This window comes from Choloepus didactylus, chromosome 3 (assembly GCF_015220235.1).
Source record: "Choloepus didactylus isolate mChoDid1 chromosome 3, mChoDid1.pri, whole genome shotgun sequence".
Lineage (NCBI taxonomy): Eukaryota > Metazoa > Chordata > Mammalia > Pilosa > Megalonychidae > Choloepus > Choloepus didactylus.
The window spans coordinates 197575356-197593857 of NC_051309.1; the positions used below are offsets into that span (position 1 = coordinate 197575356).

The 18502-nt window shown below is 36.7% G+C and overlaps 1 protein-coding gene across 4 annotated transcripts in view; it reads left to right on the plus strand.

Annotated features, from left to right (window-relative positions):
- The window catches only part of TENM3 (teneurin transmembrane protein 3), a 763383-nt gene that overhangs the window by 68498 nt on the left and 676383 nt on the right, over positions 1-18502 (plus strand). For all 4 annotated transcript variants that reach the window (XM_037831054.1, XM_037831055.1, XM_037831056.1 and 1 more), the window contains one exon: positions 11501-11609. The gene's annotated coding sequence lies outside the window, so the exon portion shown is untranslated. Of the gene's footprint in view, positions 1-11500; positions 11610-18502 lie in introns of those variants that run through there.

The window sequence follows — 18502 nt, forward strand, 5'->3', positions numbered from 1 at the left end:
GGATGCTTTTTAAGGAAAATATCCCTTTGCTTAATTTAGGTTGAAAGTTAGTTTCCCTATCATCAAAACAATTGCCATGTCCAGCTGTAGAAGCCATTCTTAGTTGGAGAGCCATACAAAACCAGGCTGGATTTGGTTCAGGGCCGTACTTGGTCAGCCCTCTGAAAAAATGTGGTCTTGGAGCTGTCTGCTTACACGTCGGAGCTGTCTGCTTACACGTCACTGAGTTGGTTTATGAAACATGCAGATCCTTAGGCCTCACCTCAGATTCTCAGGCTCTTCTGATTTAGCCTTTCCCTGCTCCTTTTGCAATTTTTGTCTAGTTGTCGAAGTATATTTCCTACTGCTCTCCCACCCCCTGGGCTCTTTCCCTTCAGCCTTTTAGGCTCGGCTCTCCTCTTTTAAAAAATAAACACTGTTTTGACCCTGTTGTTCTCCTATTCTCCCTTCCAAAGCCAGACTCTTCACACATGCCCTCCGTGTTCAATACCTCCACTGCCAATGTGCTCTGTGCCCCCTTCTGCAATATACTTCCTGCCCTCACCGCTCTATCAAAAGTACACTCAAGAGTTTGCAAGACTACTTCTTTCAAATCCTCAGTCTTAGTTATCCTAAACCTCTTGTTGTCATTTAATACTGCTGATGACTTCCCTCACCCCAAAAGAAATCTCCCCATTGTTGATACTACTCCTGGTATAGCCTGGTAAGTTCTTTGAAAGAAATGTTACCTGGGCCTATGGGTGATTTCTTCAGACACTGTTAGTCATTTTGCAAATGCATCTTTTACCATTCGAAGGGCATCTGGACTGGACTTGGGAGTACAGTAGATAAATAGACCCTCCCACAGGGCAAGAGGCTAGGGCTCTGACAGATAGATGGAACGTAAAGGAGCATATGAACATATCAGCCCCTGGGTATAGTAATATGTATTAACTAATCAAAAGGATGTAAAATCCAAGACCTGGTCTCTGTTCCCCTGTTGATAAGACCTGGGTGAGTGAAGTCATCCAGGAAGCAGGTTAAACAGAATAAACTAGTTCATGCTTCAACCTGTGCCTTCCCTGCCAGGCTGCCCCACAGACATATAGAATGTCAGGGGGTTCAGGGGCTCTTGTCCGTCCGTCACCACCCAACTTCCTTGTTTCTCCTCCAACCTCTGTCAGGAATCCATCTGTTTCCTTCAGGTTTCTACCCCTCCAGCAATGAGTGCTCACTGCACTCTATGTACTGCATCTGCCTCTGCTCTTCTAGCCATCGCCTTGTTTGTGCAAACTCACCTGTTTCAGGCCCTCAGTTATCACCTTTTGGACTGATTGCTACATCTACAATTTCAGCTCTTATCATGCATCCTCAGGGAAGTCTCAAGTTCAGTGGCCTAAGATACCTAAGAATTAACTTCACTGGGATTCTGAGCAGTTATCTTTGAGTACATCAAAATGGAAATAAAAGTCTCTGCAAAATATGCTTCCTTCCTCCCTGATTTTAGTCAGTGGCTTCCCTGTTTTTCTCATCTCAAAGTCCAGAAATCTTATACTTATTATTTACTGTTCCCTCACTTCATGTCTGATATCCCAGAGCTTCAAATATTTTTAATATTTTATAAGGTTTATTGGGATTCATCTCATTTCTAGAATGTCATGAATTTGTGTGCAGTTTTTAAGTAGTCTTGCTGCCTCCATTTTCTTCCTCTCCAATATTATTTTATGTGTGTGTCATGCCAATTTTCTCAAAACTCTTTGTTCATTAAGCTCTAAAATCTACTGAGGCTCCGTTACCTGGTTGATAATGGGACCTATGTTTCTAAACTTATTTCCCTCTAATCCCCAAATTACACTATTCTCACTCTTTTTCTCCCCCCTACTCCATACTTACCACCCCAGGCCTTTCCTCCATCTGATTTTGTTCAGGCTCTTTCTGTACTCTAGATACTCTCTCTCCATAGACTGTGGTTTCTAGCAAAGAGGATGACCTTCCTTGGTAGAGAAAGACCATGTTTTTTCTTGGGGTGTCTCATCTGATTGTAATCATCCATTTGTTTAAATGTACAGGACCTCACTGTTTGTCTTTAGGTCATCCTCTTCTTCTGTTTGTGTGTCTAAAACACGGGGTGATGTGCAGTTACTCGGACAGGACAAACCACAGTCAACACAGGCCCTGCCACTGTCACTGCCCATCGTTATCTCTCCTGGATTTAATAATCCATCTCCAGAAGAGATGTCCCCAAAATACGGAAAAAGCACAGGAGCACTACTTCTCCTGACACCAGTTTCTCACTCTGGAATGAGGACAAGAACCAGGATTCTTTTGAAGAGTAAGGATAGTTTTCATTAAGCTCTTTGAATGTGTGAAAGAAAGATGTGGCTCTTATTTACAAGAAGAATAAATACATGCATTGTTTTTTATACTTTTGTCTTTGTATTTTTTTTTTTTTTTGTATTTTTCTGGTAAAAATCTAAGCTGATTTTTTTTGGAGGAATGCTAATAAATTAGATTCAGTTGAGCTTCTATGATTAATTATGCCATAATTAAATATTAATCAACATAGATGCCTTAACATTTACGCAGTGGCTCCCCTTTCTATTTGAAAGTTACTTAAGCATATAAAGAAAATATGTCTTAAAAACAGGCTATAGTGTGGGACTGAATTTGAAAAGAAATCTGATGCATCCATGAAAATTAACCCCTGATGTTGTCTCTTAAGACTTGATAGTTTGTTTGGAAATAAAACCTACTGCTACCTATAAAATAGCATTATCAAATAATTCAATTTACTAATTTTTTAAAAGATCCAGAAACCATGCATCAAAAAAATATATGAAAATTAATTTTTGCAGTGCTAGAATCATTGAATTTCATCAGGATGAGGCAGAAGTAATTTTCACTCCTGAACTGCCTTCTGATTTACCAAGGAAAAGATGTTTTATTTTAAATACATTTGGTTGTTATTTTTAAAAGTCCTTTGGAAGTTGGTAATCCACTTACTGTGTAACTTTGTATACATTCCTTAATCTTGCAGAACCTCAGTTTATTCATCTATAAATTGGAGATAGAACACTTAGTGAAACGTTTGTTGTTAGGACTAAATGAATTGTTATTAAATGTAAAGAATATAGCATAGCACCTTGCACATATGAAATATAGCAAATGGCAGCTCTAAAATATATTTATTAACTAGATTAAAATGTATCATTTAGCCAAACCTCATCCATATCTTTCAATTGCTATGCATAAATAGAATTTATTTTCTATTCTCATTATTAGACTCTTAAGACATGGGAAAAGAGAATTAAATTTGCAGAGGCTATCACTTTCATAAATTTATAATCACTTTATACATTTTTTAAGCTAAATCAAGACTGATAAAGAGTTGTTGCCTGGCTCCCTGGGAGCATGCAGTGATAGGCCCCCTTGCAGTTGAAATCCAACCTTGACCACACTGTGGCTTCCACACTGTTTCCAGAGATACAAATCAGATACCCATAGCATCAGGCAGAGAGTGGAACAAACAACTCGAAGCAGAGAGTGCTGCAGCTGCAAATATTGCACCAACTGCAAAGAACTTGCCTGGATTCTCTGCAGGCTGGGGACAGCCACCTCTGCATAAACCTCCCTGGTATTTGGGACTCGGACTAATAATAAAAGGTCAGCCATTGGAGGCTGTCTTTATCTCAACTACTTAAAGAAAAACAACCAAAAACCTTATGTCAAGTGAGCACTTTACATGTTATTCACCCACTTAGCCAGTGCTTCCTGTGAAGCTGAAATAGATTACTTACATAAAATGCTCAGAACTGCCTCCACAAAGTCTTCTCATGCGGCTTGCTTTCCTTAAAACTGCGGCTCCCTAATCCTTTGATCCTGACACCACTGAACTCTTTGAGAGTGTAACCGAAAGGACAGAGTTGAGATTTTAGTGTGACAAGTGGAAGAAAATCAATTTTGACTTCCCAAAGGTAGAACTAGTGGTGCAAACGATCACCAGTCACAAATAGATGCTCTCTATCGTTGTCTTGGGTGACTGAAAATGCCAAAAGGGGTGCAATGCACTACAGACAATAGGATGCAATTTTTTTCTTTACCCAAAAAATAAAAGAAATTGATGTTGAGACCACATCACAAGTATCAATATCCTGCCTATTCTACTATTCCTTGTGTTTTTACTTGATCCTACACATTTGAAGCCCACTAGTATTCCACCAGAGAATTTACACATTGATTAGCAGTTAAAAGCGTTTGTAAGTTTAGCTGGATGATTGTTTTCTACTTCAGGAAAACCAGATCTTCCCTGTAATTGGCAGTCCTATTATAAGTGGATATTCTTTTAAGCTTCTAAAGAACTTCTAAGAAGTTATTAAGTAAATGAATAAAACAGAACATATTCAGTCTTATGGTTGCACCATATTTCAGAATATCATATAACCTATGAGTCAGTTCAAATGTTATATACAAGTGATAAAACATGGGACAAAAAGCAATACTGAAAAGAAATTGTGTGAATTACCATCCCACCCACTAATACATTGCATCGGGATTTAGTCATCCTTTTTCATAATTATACTGTTAAAGATTTGGTTACAATTATTTTTATCTTCAAAATAAAGCCATTATATCCAAATGGTATAAAGAAATTAAGATACCCTTTTTATAATCCGTAACAAACATGGTTGTTTTGAAAGTGCTTAATTATTATCTCGATTCAATTCAATACAATGATGATTTATTGCCTTTTGAGAGCTGCTTGTGAATGTCTCATTAGGAATAGCTGCTAAATGAGTACACTGCAATCCACATGAAGGCATATTTAATGTCACCTCGGTAATAGAAATGCTGCTTCTTAAGCTCTATTTCCATGGCCCAAATTCCAAGCAACAAACAAACCCCACGATAATAGAATTTAAAAATTAGTCTATATTTTTTGGCTACTGTCTAGAGACAAGAAATGCAGCTTTCTTGAATGAGAGGAAGAAAGGTGTGCAGTTCAGGTAACTAGGGTTTAAGCCTACATTTAATTTGGATGTATTAGGGAGTCATAATAGATCCCTTGTTGGAAATAAGACCTATAATTCTACTTTTCTCTACCCCTAATATTTCTTAAATATGTGCTTTGTCATCTTCAAGAAAAGTAAAATAAATTTAACTGCAACATAAGCAAGACATTTGGTTGGCTGGATATCTGATCTGTAGTTTCGCTGTCTCTTGAAAATTTGAAAAAGTTGAATGGCTATCATAGCTTAAGATGTGAAGACACTACCTTCCGTTCTTGATCAGAAACACATATTTAGTGCTATATTTGTGGATGTCTGTAATTAACCTGCACTTCTACAGCATAAATAATATTTATCATGTTCATTTTTTTAAACACCCTTCATGAAGTCTGGGTAATTCTCTCTAAATTTTTTATTATCTATAAATTTATAAGATTTAGAAGAAATGATGTAACTAAAAGCCCTTAATATTGCCAATGATAATATAGTTAACAAAATGATGTTTATGATTAAAGGGTGGTATTTATTACTATTTAAATTCAGTCTACAGAGTTAGCATAGATATCTAGAGAGGGTGATGGATGTTATAAGTACTTAAAAATGCATTGTAGAATTTCCTAATTTATCCACATTTTTGCGATAGAAACAAATACATTACTTTTCTGTTATAGTGCCCTTTAACTAAATCATGGTACACAAAAGAAATATCAGTTAGAGATAAGGAAGGTGTCTGCAAGACCATAATCATTTATCATGATTACAGGCGTGAAACTATAGTGAAAGAACACATCAGAAACTTTTGAAGTAATGGCTCTGAACTAGAGTGCAAATGAAGTGCAAAGAGCCAGAGGCTGTCACTGGGACAGCAAGGTTGTAAATGGTATTTTCAAGAGCTTTAATAGTAGACAAGGACAAGCAGTTAGTCTCGTTGACTCCTTAGAACAAATGTCATTAAAGGAAAAGTGTTGTGCAAGTGACTGACTCAATCTTTATTAATGAAAAAAAGAAAATATGATGCCTCCAAAATGAGGCAGTTATAGTTAAATTGTAGTGAGCTCTATCTTCACCGACGAAATTACCACTTCACTTGACAAGCTTTTAAAAAGATTCTGTTGAGGTCAGATAGAGGTGTTCTGTTGAGTCCACTATGTGGTAGTGTTTTGCTATGTGTTAAAAAAAAAGAAAAAAAAGGAAAATATGTCCAGATCCTTGAGTCAATAAAAATGTATTTAAATATTATTCATTTCTTTTTATAATGGAAGCCATCAGGGAGTGGCCAATTTGAATCAAATTACCTGTACACTGTAGGATAAAGAATGGGTCACAGAAATCAATAGATTCTGTAGACCTAAGCACAAGTGTGGCAACAGACTTTTCCTCGGATTCCTGGGGAGAATGTTTTTCACACACTGGTCTTTTTACTTAAACCTTTTTTTTATGTCAACAGAAGAAACTTTGACTACAAAGGACACTATTTTACTTCTTTTCTCTGCTGACTTGTAATCAGGCCTCGATATGCACCGATATCTAGGTAGGTTTCTAACATTAAGGCCCTACGGTCTCCAGGAATGCCCTAATTAACTCACCTTTGAAAGTGGTCAAATGTTAATTGGAAATTAACACCTAGTTGTGAAGGAAGGAAGGGAAGCCTGGGCTGGAGCAAGGGATGCTCTCTTTCCCCCTTTCTCCCTCCAGAGTGGTCTCCAAGTGCTGTGGAAAATTTCCTTTTTCTGTTGTGAAAAAACCTTTTTATTTTTTTTCCCCGGTTGATTTCTCCAAAGGCCAGGTAACAATCTGCATGTAATCATCACAGACCAATGGAAATTCTGCTGTATATAGAAATTCTGGCCTGTATTTACCAAAGAGTAACGATAGCCAGCATACAGGCCTCATCATGTGTGGTTTCCAGCTAGATCAGACTACATCCACAAAGGAGACAGAAATATTCCTGACACCAGGTCTCCTGGCGATTTCTTGTGGGGTTTGGATTACTGCTTTTGTGTATAAGATACCTAGAGGTTACCAGGTGAACACAGAGTTGCCTTTAAGTAGTTGGACCCTAATTCCACCGGAACACTCGTTCAGTTCCTGTATGATCTTGCCCACCTGCCTTGCAGTTCCGCTACATTGGGTCAATAATTCACTGTCTGATGTGCTGCCCTTTGGTGCCTGTGGCCTTTCCTGGAGAGCATAAATCATCCTGGCATCAGCTACAATCTGGTACATTATCATTAACCTGTCGGTGTGTCTACCCCACCACCATCACCAATCTTACTTGAATAGGAGAAATGCCTTTGCAGATTCAGGCTGTAAGCCCTTTGAAAGGAGGAGACATATGTTGATAGGAATATTATTGTATTTTAGGCATCATTTACTATCAGCTATATGGTAGTAGACCTTGACCATTGGATTCCCAGTTTCTGGTGTTGTGCCTGGCATTGGAGTTGGTGTGCAGAAAAAGTTGAACTAAGCGAGTGAGAGTTACTGTTGCTTGCAGTTGGCCACTGTGTTAGGACAATACTGATATACTTTAAATCCTGTAAAAGATTCAGGCCTTTTCTGGGACAATGGCAACCTGCCTCCATCCCATGAAAGAACTCCACTGACCGTCTTTGAAACCAAAATGTTTACAAAATGAAAATGGGTGTGATTCAAACTGTTTCTCATGTGAATGCTGAAGTCATTGTATAAATTTTTTTTCTTTAATTTTGCCATGCTTTTTATCCATAAATTTTCTGCAAAATGATTATTTGTGTAGTGCTACTGTGGCAAATGTATTGGCTTGTGTGTGGTTGACTGTATAAGACCAAAGTACTGATGTTCATATAAGATACGATTATGAAGTGTATCTGAATGTTTTTAAAGAAAAACTTATTTAATGAATACTTGCCTAACAAGTGACTATGATAAGAATAATTAATGTGTTGAGTTCGTACTGTGTGCCAGGTATTCCTTCTAAGCATTTTATATGTATTCAGTGTTGTAATCCTCATGATACTCCTATGAGATGGGAAACATTATTATACCATTTGATAAGTTGAGGAATCTGAGACAAGAGAGATTAAAAAACTTGCACAAGGCAATAAATGGTAAAGTTGAGACTTGGATACAGGCTGTATGATCTATTTTTGGACTTTTAACCTATGCACAATATGACCACTGCTATTTTGTGATACTATTATTTGGGATTTCTCATGTAAATTATTCTTTCTATCTTTGTAGCAGAAGAAAATGAATAATTGTAATATGCAACAATTATATCTATAATATATGAATAATTATAATAATTAAATATAATTATATATGTAATAAATATATTTATTATAATTTAATAAATAATTATAAAATTTTGTATTAAAAGAAAGCCTTTCTCCCTAAGAAAAATAAAGATTTTAGTTAATATGAAAAGCATGGCAGTAGTGATAAAATAATTTCCTTGAAGTTGAGACACAAATAAAGGACTTGAGTAAGACAGCCGTCATGATGACAAGTTATAGTTAACATTTATTTAGTGCTTCCTGTGTGGCACAGGATGTTCTATGAGCTTTATGTGCATCTTCTTATGTGTAATAAGTACTGTTTTATGGACGACCAAGTTACTTACTCATAGTCACATTGGTTATAAGTGGCACGGCAGGGTCCCCAAACCAGATATGTCTGAACCCAAAGTCTACGTTTTGAATGACCACACTGTACTTCCTTCCTTCATGCAACTGCGAGAGAACTTATACCCTGAGAGCTTCACGTCATTATAGCTATGAAGAGTTAAACTTGGGCACATGGGAGAAAGAATATATATGGTGTTTTAAAAGATATGTTAAAGATACTTTATTCTTTTAAAGATATTTTAACAGTAGTTATGATTGAATGGGTTATGTAGGTGACTGTTGCCCTTCTAGTCTTTGCAGTGATTTTTTAATAGCTTACTGGGTGAGAGTCTTTGTGCAAATCCATACATTATCTCATTTAATAGGCCTGGTGACCCTGAAGAGGAGGTATTTTTATCCCCATTTTATAAATGAGGAAAGTGAGACGTAGTGTGGTTAAGTAAATTGCTTTAAAAAAAATGATGAAAATTTGACAGTAATGCCTTTGATTAGTATAAATATAGATTAATTAAAATGTGCCCAAAGATTTATGTTAAAATTCACTTTGTCCACACACATTTAATATATGGGATTGTCTTTTTAGACTAAGATATATTTTAAGTGGAACTAAGTAATTGAAAATGAAGAAACACAATTCATTTCTTTTAGTTTGAATATTGTCAATAAATATATTTACTCAAAACTATAAAAAAAGAGTTAAAAGCTCTGAAAGCTTCAATTCTAATGGTGGCAATTAAGTATAATCCAATTTAAAAAAACCCACATACAATTGTGCTTCTTTAAAATCCAGTTTTAAAATATCCAAATGACAGTTTAAAATAATTATTTCAGTTTACATTGCAAACTCATGCACATTGATGTTTATCAAGTATAGCTGTCAGTCATCTAATGGTGAAGTCTGCTTGCTCTCCTAAAAAAAAGTTAAAACCTCTGTTTTTATTTATTTTATTTGCAAAAGAAAGTGGAAAACTTTCATAGAAGAAAATCTTTTTTATATCATTTTTTAAAATTTTGTATACTTTAAACCGAATACTTATTCTATTTGTATGTACTGGGTTTTCTTATTTCCTGAAAACTATTTTGCACAGCTCAACTTTAAATTTGGCCATATTAAATGAAAACAGGCACCAAGAGTACATATCCTTTAGTCTTTAGGAACATCTTCTGTTTGGGTGGCTTGTACAAAGTCTGACTGATACAGAAGAGCAGAGACTGGTCTCGGCTCTCCAGTGTTGGAGTGTTCAGGGCCCTGACAGCTGGATCCTTTCCTGACCCTTCTCTTTTTCTTACAATTGCTAGTGGGATCACAGAGAAGGCTTTCATTCCCAGCAGTGTCCAAATGTGGAAGGACCACGCTGGAGCCAGTGTTAATGCTGGATTGATAGTAAACTGCACTGGAGAAGGTTCATGCTTCCAGCTAGTGAGGGGTCACTTGACAGGTAGAAATCACTTACAAATCAAAAGATTAAGTAAAACTAATAGTTTTATGATTATATTATGTGATATTTTAGGATTACCTAATAGCTAGCAGATGGTAAAATGTACATTTTATGCTGTTTACCAAAACCACAGTTTTTTTGTTTTTTTAGTTTTCTTTTGGTAACTGGTAGTGAACAGTGTGTGATATGAAACAAAAATCTAGAGCTATGTGAGGACCCATCATATAAAGAATATTTTTCTTCTTGTTATTGTGAGAGATTTTTATAGGCTATATGTGTTACATAGAAGACATTTGAGCCCTAGCATAAGAGAACGTGAAAGACTTCTGTTTGCTGATTGGAAAAATCGTTGTCAGTGGATTTTATGCACCAGATCTATCAGAACGACCGTGCTTCAGAGGAAGCCTCTCTCTGCGTATCTTTTAGCAGTTTTGTTTTAGACCTTCACTTAATGAAAAATAATGAAGATTTATGTCTGTCAGGTTACTTAGAATTCTCGATGAAAGGCATGATTGTTCTGTGTGTACTTAAGTATCTTAGCTCGAATCCAGTTACACTGCTGCAGAAAAATGTTAATATTTTTAAACAGTTCTTGATTTCATTTGCTCCGATTTTATCAGAATAAGAGAGACAGAAAAAAAGGAAAGGACACTGTGCTTTTGTTCTTTGCTGTAAACAAGCAATTTTCTCTTTAAGGGCACCACATTAGAAGTTAGCCACTTTAAGCACAAAGAATGAGGTGAATAATATTAGAATATTTGATCTTTTTAAGGATTTTCCATGCCATTTATTATTTAAAGACCAGAATCTTTATTGGAATTGAGCCTTAGAAAAAGTGGTCTTAGCAATGTGTTGCTGTCCTAAAACGAAGACATAATCTCGGAATTGATAAAAGGTGGCCACGACCCAAAATCTGGTGGTGGGCCACATGGGAGAACATTTTAGAATAAAAATATCACAGCTAAAATCATGATGATGCTGGCAGATTAACATTTGAAAGCTATATTAGTTGCTATCTTTTAAATGTTGTCTTGCAAAATTAGCTAATACATGTTCAGCTGCCTTTAAATAAACACCCCATCCATCTTCAGAGGTCATGAGTCCATATATTAGTTTAAAATTTGGGATATTTGCTAATATTCGAATTTTTAAATTAATTTGAAAAAAAATCAAGAAATATTTTTAATCTAAATTTTTAAATTCTTTTTTTTTTTTCATCCTGGCAGTTGATGTCATAGAGACTCAGTCTACAAGTAAGACATTTTCGGCATATCATCAGTCTTCAGCACATATTGTATGCAAATGTCATCCTAGCTTTGAAAATACCTTTTGCATTTTAAGCAAGATTCTATTTTGACAGTTCTTTATGCTTTGGGGGAGAGTTCTCCTGAAGAGTGGAAAAAAAAGGCATCTTGAGTTTTTGCCTTGGCATATTCATTTTATTTTGATCATTTCTGTTCTATCACAGTTAACCCCTCAGTCAGATCACCTGGAAGTCCTTGTTCAAGTTCAAGCCATCCATCAACCCCACCAGTGATTGCGAGGAAGAGGTTTACACATGTTAAAACCACCAAAACGTAAGTTGTTCTTCAGGATTGCCCTGGGGAGTTTTCTACTGCATTTTTGCCAATTGAATTATGATGTGAGATGGCATGAATATTGATCAGATTTCTAAACTGAATTTCCCAATTTTTAGACTGTGGTGTAAACTAACCCACAGGTTGTCATAACTAATTTGGTATGTTTTTAACAATAGTCAGTGAAGCATGGAAGTCTTGAAACTCATCGAGATGTAGAAAATTACCTGCACATATAGTATCAGCAAATCTCCATTAACTCCTTCCTCTCCACGTTTCAAACCAACAACAAAATTCACGTCCAGGAAATTGGTCAGTGAGCCTGCACATGTATGTCTACGTGCATGTGGCTTTGTGTGTATTTTGTTTGTTGATTTGTTTTTCCTTTTCCCAATTATATATATTTGGAAGTATGGGGAGAGATGTTTGTTTACGTCGTGAATGCAAAGTAAAAGAGAATAGCATTGCACCTTATTAGTATTTCATTGTCACAAAATGGTTTTGTTACCTCTAAAGAGAAAATAAGAAATCACACATCGTGATGAGCTCTCATTTTCAGGGACAGATTACATATTTCATGTTTATTAAGAACCTCTTCTACTTTCCAAATTTTTCTCATTTTTCAATCCAACTTTTAGCTATTTTGTTTTTTATTAAAATATTTTAATTTTGGTGGGTTGGGAGGACAGCCTTCCACAATTCTGTATCTGCTCTGGAAAAATGTCCTGAAATGAACGCAGGAATAAGGAGCCTGTTGGCCTCCTAGCCTATGTTGAATATACGCCCTGTCTTGAGAGATCTGCTGGACCAAATCTGCCCTTTGGAGAGGATCAGCATCATTCTATCTTCTGGCCCTTACCCCAGTGGTTGGTTCTAAATAGCTTGGTCTTTCAAAATGGGAATGGGGATTTTGACTATCTGAGCAGTCCTTTTATGCATTCAGCACCTTGCCAATCTGTGTGTGTGCGTGTGAGAGAGAGAGAGAGAGAGAGAGAAGGAGGGTGAGGGAGGGAGGGAGATAGAGAGGGAAATAGAAAAGGAAAAGGAAAGAACTTTGAGAGCATGGAAGAGAATATGAGATGGAAAGAGTATAATGCTTTCATTGTTTTGGTAAAAACAAGTAATCGCCGCTAATATCCCTTTTCCTGCCAGTATATGGTTCTACTCCCACTTCTGCTGCTACAGTGAATCACGTATTTTCTCCTCAAAATTGATTTGAGGATGACTAGACTACCACAAGAAAGGAAAGGTATACATAAAATCAGTACTGGATATTTAATATGACAAAATGTTATAAAAATTAAAATTATATCATATTTTAATGGCATTTTCCATTTTATTGGTGTTTACTATTTGCCAAAAGTGATGAGCAGCTCAGTCTCATCCTGCCTAGAAAACAGCAGTGAAATCAGTTGAATAACAGCTATAAATATACATACTGTCTTATTGTTTATAACATGCTTTAGCACACCTGACCTCATTTGTTCCATACAACAAAAAAGTTTGAAGAAGAAAAGTATTATCTCCTTTACATAGATGAAGAAACTGAGGCTGCGAGAGGTTAAGTGGCATGAATAAATCTTCATAGTGGCCCTTTGCACTAGGTGTTTCTTTAATGCTGAGCATATGGGTGTGTGTATGAGAGTGGAATCATAGAATGCTGCTGCAAACGGAGATAGATAGATAACAAAAGAAATCAAATTGACTGGTAAATTATTAGTACTTATATACACCACTTGGCAGCTAAGGGATTGCCCTCAGTGTGTTAATATAAGCAGTAGAATGTCCAACCAAATCGTTTCAGTCCAATTAAAGTGATCTGTTGTGACTGTATTTGACTGGAGGCAATGGAAGAAAGATGGTTAAAACATCCTTCCAAGATTATCCTCCTTTAGAATCCAAAACATGAGAGGATTTCTGAAAAATGATTATAGCTTGACTTATTTTATATACTCCACAATATATATTTTCAACTCATATCAAGCTGCTCTCTAAAAGATTTTAAGTATCTCTGGATAAATTTCTTTAATAATGTAATTGAAATGTGAGGCAACTTCTCACAATTTTTATTTCTGGTAGACTTATCAGATCTTTTTAGTACTCTATCAGTTCTTTTCCTGAATATTCTCCTGAATAAGAATAAAAGCATCAGTATTAAAAGATGTAAGGAAAAGGAGGTCCTGGCTTGCTAGTTTTACAAAGGAGAATATTCAAGCCCTCTATTTCTGGCTGGAATTCTCAAATGAGAGAAAATGGAGAAAATTATTTTTCTGGCAAGAGATATTAATAGTTGTTTATGTACCATATAGCCTAGAAGATTTTGTCAAAGGTTGTCCCTTCTAGTGAAGTAATCCTCTATTTTCAAAAGTGAAAAGTATGTCCACTTTCACATTTTATTTTTTAATTTTAAATTTATTTTTATTTAAATTTTTAATATTTTTAAACTGGGCATTTAAACTACTTCCTGGCCTCAGGTGGGGCAGGGGGAGAGAAAACCCAAGCTGTGATGGACTTATTTATTTCCACAGAAAGCTCATGAAGCACACAGGTTAAGAACATTAGCTTTGGAGTCAGACATCCTAACTAGCTGTGAGATAGTAGCAAGTTGTTTCACCACTCTGTCCTGAGTTTATTCACCTGAAGACAGGGATGAAATTACATCATCCTACAGGTTTATTTCATGGAATAAATGAAGCAAACTCTAAGAATCACATTGCTCAATGCCGGGTACACCAGTATTTAAGTTTTGCAGTGGCACTTGTCAAAGGATATTAGTGGCATTCATCGTGGAGATGAGGCTTCTAAACACAGAAAAATAGAATGTGAGTAGAGACTGGGGAGCAGATACTTAATGCATGCAGAGTTTTTAACTAGGTTGAATTTAAATGTTTGGAAACGGAGAGAGGTGATGGTAGCACAATATGGTGAGTGTAATTATCAGCACTGAATTATGTGGGTGGTTGTGGTTGAAAGGGGAGGTTTAGAGCAGTGTATGTCACTAGAGGGAAAGCTAAAGGATAACACAGGGGACTGTATACACAGTGAACCCTGTGGTGGACAAAGACTGTGATTAATAGTACAAATATGAAAATGTTCTTTCATGAACTGGAACAAATGTATGTCACTATTACAAGGAGTTAATAATAGAGTGGTATAGGGGGGAAATGCACCTACTACAGGCTATGGACTATAGTTAATAGTAATATTTTAGTATTTTTTTGTCAACAGTAACAAATGTACCACACCAATGCTAAGGGTCAATAATAGGGGGGTAGTGGGTATGGGATGTGTTGTTTTGTGGGTTTTTTTGGAGTAATGAAAATGTTCTAAAATTGGTTGTGTTGAAGAATCCACAAATATGTGATGATACTGTGAACCATTGACTGTACACTTTGCATGGATTGTATGATATGTGAATGTATCTTGAGAAAAACTACTGAAAAAAAATCGGTGTAGTAGAGAGATGAGATGGAGCCTTGTCTCTGAGTGCTGGAATGTTAGCCGGAGGCATGGGGCCCTTAAGCTTTGTTTTCTAAATGAAGTAGTCAGGGTAATTCACAGAGGACCACCAGCAAAATAGCCAAGCTTCACTGAGAGCTGGAAACTGCCCTGGCTCTTCAAACCTGAACTTTTCATAAGTAAATTATGTAGTTCTAGGGAACTGGGCATATGGCAGATGGAATGGTTAAGTCCTCCAGGGGCTGGAACCACAGAAAAGTGTACTAAGCCTGGGAGCAGATGGCTGTAGGTTAATGCAAGAGGATCTGAGGCAAAGGGGAGAGTCTTTGGGTTCTTGGAGGAAAACATCTTCCTTCCACAAAGAAAGGCAAAGGATAATTTTGGGATTTCCAAGGACCAACCAGGGAAATGTGAGGTAACTCCAAAGTCAACAACTTGCTGCTCAAGGGAAAAAGCTTTAGAGGTCTTGAAAGAGAATGGCCTTTTTACCCATGACATCCAGGGCGTCTGACAAAGGGGTGGGCCATGCCTGGAGTGAAGGTCAGAACACAGGGTCTTGTGGGACTCAAAGTATGATCCAATCTAGCAGTGGTGGCAACTTTAAACCGTCACCACAGACCAAGCAGCTCAGCAGTAATAATAAGCACCATTTAACAGAGGTCTTGAAATATCACCTAAGAGAGGAACCACCAGGAAATATGGAAGGGCAGTTACCTTGAGCATTTTGTAATATAGCTGGAACCTTTATAACTTCCCCTTGTTTGTGGATTTTGTTCTTCCATCAGTTTCTTTATTGTAAAGTACAATCCTTAAAGGAAAAGGGCCTGTGTGCGTATTTTCAAAGTCAGCAAGGACAGGGGAGCTGAGTAGTATGTCCTTCTCCAAAGCCAGTCTTCAAGAGAACAATTTTGAAAAAGTAGAGAAAGTAGCAGCCCATTAAAGGAAAACTAAAATAAATAATGCTGCATTCCTGGGAGACTTTGCTAAGGAGGAAAGGAACGCATAGAGAGCCAGTCCTTGAAGGAGACTTAAGTCTAAGTGCAAAGAATCTATTTTTTTCTTGATTGCCTCAATCTAGATGCCTAATAGAATTTAACAAGTTTCTATTTCAAAAATGCCCAAATAGTGGGTTTTTTTTAATGTAGTTCATGATTAATGAAGATTTTATTTGGAAAAACTAAATAACACTAAAATAAACTATAATCAAGCTATGAGCTAACTTAGATATATTTATGTATACAAGTACCTGGACTTTATAAAATGCATTGGTGAATATTGAGAATCATCAATCCCTGCTTGGTGACTAAATGATGGAGAGAATGAGTCTCAAGTATTTTCTATTGTGCAAAGTCTCTCTCTGCCTTGGTTTGGTGCTGGATTACTCTACGGTGACAGGGTATGGTCTTTGGTTGTTATCCATGTCTCCAAAGTATTATAATCGCATGAGTTCCTGGAACCTTTCTGCAATTAATGACAATTTAAGAATTTCTGTCTTAATTCATCCTTTCTGCCATGGCTCCTGTTGCTGTTACACTTTTATCTTCCGTCTACTTTTATCTCTTTGAATTTGTAAATTCAGATATTATATAAGAAGGCTCAAGTCTAGACACTTCTTTCCATAAAATCAGGACATAATGACTTTTTTTTAATGTTCACACTTTGCATTTGGTAAGGTCAGTTTTTCTCATGCCACCTCAAAGAATGGACAATGCAGTCTTCTTTGTCTGGTTTCCCCGTTGGTGTCTCAGAGCTAGTCTTTAAGTATAGGTTTGCATTGTTCGTATACCCTGGGGGTTCACTCACAGTCACACAGCCCTGGAGTCTCTAGGATGTCACGGTCCAAAATACCTGGGCTTTCAAGGCCTCAGGCCCTTTGCTGAAGCAAAGGTCATCTTGATTTTTGACCAGTGTCCACTCTCAGAGGAATGGCTGCATGGCCACCATTGGCCACACAGTTAGTGGCCTGCCATCTTTCCTAAATCTTAGATGTCAATGATTTCTGTGGTTTGTACTCTCAGCACTTGGCTTTGAATGAGAAGTAATGACTTCCATGTAATAAATGGTCGCTAAGAAGTCTAGCTGCAATCTAATTCTTTCTTTGCTGTTTGTGTGTTTTTAAAATCTTGTTGTCTTTCCAAAATAGTCCTTTTTTTTACAGTTTCAGGATGAAGAAGAAAATAGCCATGCGTACAAACCACTCCTGTGCCAACAGAAAATTCCCTTTCAGCACTTTTAGATCCACTTGTTCTTGTTACTTTAGCCCTGAGGTTCAGGGCTTTCGGAATTTCCTTTAAAGGAAAGCATAAAAGCATATTAAGGGTGAGGTGAAGATCTCAGTATTCCATGAGAACATGTGGAGTCGAAGAAAGGCACCCAGTGACTTTGAGCAAATCTCTTTACCTTTCAGCACTGCATTTAAGATTTCTTATGAATAAAATGAAGATGGACTTGATACTATTTAGGATTCATGCCAGCTGTAAAATCTGTAACTCAGACGTTGTATGTTGGAAATTGGACAACTGAATCTTTAACCTTAAGATATTTCCCTTCACATCCCACCCTATCGAGTTTTTTCTTGGTGCCTCTTTGAACTCCAGGCTAGTTTTTACCATTCAAAGGTGAGCGTGAGAAATGATTCCCTCATTGTCACTGCTAATTGGTGTCTTACATAGATAAATTATCTAGTTATCAGGTGTCTCTTTACTTCCTGACAACATAGAGTCAAGAAAATTCATTAATGTTGCATAGAGAATGTATTTTTATACTCACAGATGATTTTTGGGATGAACTATCAGGCATTTGAGGCACAGAAACTGATTTCAGAAATTCATCTACCCCTTCTAGCATTATGATAGAATTTCTAACTTTGTCTTATTCAATAAGATGATAAATTTTGGTATGATGAGTAGAAGGTCTGTGTCAAATGCCCGTATGGAAGTTTTGCATGAAGGCACTGATATCCTTTCCTTTGTTGTTTAGAAACCGAAGATTTTGTGGCGTATTTTCTCATAGTGCGTACGCCAGAGGTCACACTGTGGAGCTACAGACAGGTTGAGCTGGTAGATGACACTGACTGTCCTGAGCCCCTTGGGGACTTGTGGATCCCCACCTTGGGGAACTGTAGATCCATGGTTCAGATTGTCTAGATAAGTTTTTAATAATGTTGATGATGACAAACACCAGAGTGCATTTGCTTTCTATTCTGTTTCTTTGCACTTCAGAAAATATGCTATGTAGATTGGCTTGATGGAGTTTCACATAGGATTCCTTGATTTTACACCAGCAGCATTTTAATTTCAGCTCTAGTCTACATACTGTTTTTTTTTTTTTTTTTCCCTTTTCAGTAAACAAATATAGTGCCTTATGTTGAGAGGTATTTGGGAGGGATTTCAGGAAAATCATTCTTCACATTTTAGAGGTTGTTTGTAATAACT